Raw genomic sequence first — 3403 nt, forward strand, 5'->3', positions numbered from 1 at the left:
AATTACTATTTTTTAATTGTTTGTTATTATTGAGTTATTCTTGTTGAAGAATCAAGGGCATATTAGTGTTTATTATATTGCAACAAAGTGTTATCTTCCATCCAAAAGTACATAAATATTTTGACTCCACATTCTATTCTCTATAGTTAACATATTCACAATAGGTGATTATTTTTCAAGGTTTTACATTGTATAAGATAGGTTTCTTATTAGCTATATTAACTTTTTATTTAGATTATTTCCTAATCTATACTTTGATTTTTTTTTAATTTCTCATCACTCTCCATCATTTTGCCTCATCTATTTTTATCTTTCTTTTACATGTGAACAACATTTCCCTTGCCTTATTTCAAGTCATAGAAACACCCTAGTTGAGATTTTTCTGTTATTTTCGTTTTAGATTCAATCAACCATCTATCAAATTATTTTTTTCCATTTACATGTATCTCCTTCTCAAACTCATATTTTCCTTTTTTCTATCCACTTTATGCTTCCTTTCCACTTCATTTACAAAGATTTTTCCCCAATTTTCTCTTTTGTCTAGTTATTCTTCCTTATTTGTATTATTTATAATATTTAATTCAATTTTAATATTTTACCATTCTTATTTTCCAAGTGTATTTGTGTTTAAAATTAGAGAGGGGGACTAATTGAGGAAAAATCCCCATTAAATATTATGTTACATAGGGTTTCTTATTTGAATTTGGTATAAGTAGGTTTAAATCACATAAATATAGAAGGAATATTCAAGAGTTCCAATAGGAAATAATAATGAAAATGATAAGATGAAGCTCCTATGAATTTATGGCTATTCTTCACATAGTGGACCAAGCTACCCCTAAGACTGGGTCATAATTTAGGGCATAAGGAGAGGACTAGGTCATACTCCAAGGTGTAAGGAGAGAACCAAGCTACAATCATAGGTGTAGATATTCTAAGAAACCACTTCCTTACATCAATTTTGATCAAAATTATAATGCAAAATTTTGGTCATCTCTATAGTGCATACCTATGGAAATTGGCCCTTTATAAGTATATTATTCACATTTTTGTGTTTTTATTTTTGTTAAAGTTTTTATAAGCCTAATACCAACATATTTTGTTATTATGTTTCATCTAAAACACTCTTTACCTTGATATGTGTGCATACATAAAATTGATTAGTAGGTTGTTGAGCTCACATCTTCTAAATATTATGGGTATCTATGACACATACGACCAAGCCATAACTATAAGAATTTGCCTATAGCAATCCAAGATCTAGAGGCTAATGAATAACACAAACACAAGGGAGACAAAGATAGACAAGAACAAATGGTATTCTCATCAAGATGAAAAAATTGATCAACTATACAATGTACATGAGCCTGCTTATAAAGGTGAGGCTATAGGGAAATGAGAGCACACAATCATGAAATGTGGCCCAATGAGATAAAAGGATAGGTAGGGGTAGGTAGGAGAAACAATAGATAATTCCACTAAAGGTGGATCGCACACCAAAGGTTGAATTAACATTCCACTATAACTGGATATGAAAATATGATCTAACAAGATAACACCACCAAAGGTGGAATTTCTCGTACAACCATATTCCCTAGTTGTGCAATTCCCTAAGTGTCTCATATGCAAACTACAATGAATGCATTATCTTAAGTCAACTTAAGTAAAGTGTAATTATGAGACATAATTTCCAACAAGAATAACAATAGGGGTAGGTTGGACCCTTGGGCATACCACCAAGTTGCACAAAGCTCCTTCCATCAAAAGTATCTCAATATTACAATTTTTTCATTATCTCATAGTATTTTGGGTGCTACTCTTTATCATGCATATATTGTTAGAGATCTAGTGATTGATATATTTATGTTAGGACCCACAATTGTAGCCATGTATTATTAATTAATTAATTCTGTACTGATTTAGTTTTAAAAAATTAGAAACAAACACTTCATAAATAATGCCTAGTGCCAAGTAGGTTTATTCCACATGCTTGGGAAGTAGCAATTATATTGGATAGTATTAACATAGACAAAAAATTTCAATACAAGAATGGGTCATCCACAAATTATATTGTATTGATTATTGCTATAATATATACCCAATTGAAGAGTGTAGACATATATTGTAATGTGATTCCATCATTTCAATGTAATTTATTCTTGTGTTTTGTTTGCAACGTAGAATTTTTGTATTTTGGTATTTGGCTGATCTTTGGAGGAAGGATCATATCATCTAATCAAATCTCTTTCCAAGACTATGCTTCTATTATAACATTTTTTATTTTAATGTTAGATACTTATATGGCTACCACTATATGCTCCCACCTCAACCTCTCAAGATCTTAGTTAATAAAAAGTGTCTCCAAAAGTTTTGCACTAAGATTTTGCCCAAATTTTATCTACTTTTCCTTGCTTGTAATTTGTTATTTATTTTAGGGTAAAAACTATACATTGATTATTTTCAAACATCATATATGATTTTTCATGTTAGGAAAATTTAGATTCCCCATATAGATTCTAGTGAAGTTAAAAGGGGATACCCTTCCAAAATACATCATAAAACAACCTATGTATATGATCTTATGCTTCTAAAAACCCTTAGGTATATCAAAAGATTCCATAATTTTTTTAAAAATGTATCCCCAAGAAACTACTCATGAAATAGTATATCCTTCAAGATTTATATTCATAGGCTCACAAACCAAATACTCCCTATAGAAACTTTACTTGTCTCTCCCCACCCTAACCTATTTGGAATCTATACAATAGGACTACTAGTGGCTATTATGTTTAAAATGTGTAGAATATAGTTATAACTATTATTTTAAATTCTACAAAATACAATTTGCAATGGCATTGCATCTAGGAGCACTTATTCAATATTAATAGTGCATATTTTATAATTAACAATCAAGGTACCTTAGAATAAATCAAATTGAAGAACAAAACTAAATTTTAAAAATAATTTTGGTGCATTTTTCTTTCTCCAATCAATTATATCATTGTGATTATTTCCTCAAAGTAATCATGTTTGTGTATAACTATGTCATATTATTTACATCTAGGATTCCTGTGATGGTAATCACTTGATCTAGAAATGTGAATGAAGTAGTACCTACTAAATTAGAGAAATTTGACTCTCTCATCTCCTCCCTTAATGATGGGCACGCCCAAATATTAGAGTCTCTCAGTCATATAATTGGTCATGAATAATTCTATGACCACTTCAATAACCTTGGGTCCACTCTTGACTCTAACTAAATACCCCAACTTCCAAATTTTGATTTTCCAAATTTGATTGTCTATGCCTTCCTGGTTGGTTTTTTGAGTGAAATGGTATGTTACTCCCCACAACATTCCTTGGGTAGACATGGTGCCTATTACCTCATTCAACTTGGAAAACA

This window comes from Cryptomeria japonica, chromosome 1, assembly GCF_030272615.1.
Source record: "Cryptomeria japonica chromosome 1, Sugi_1.0, whole genome shotgun sequence".
Lineage (NCBI taxonomy): Eukaryota > Viridiplantae > Streptophyta > Pinopsida > Cupressales > Cupressaceae > Cryptomeria > Cryptomeria japonica.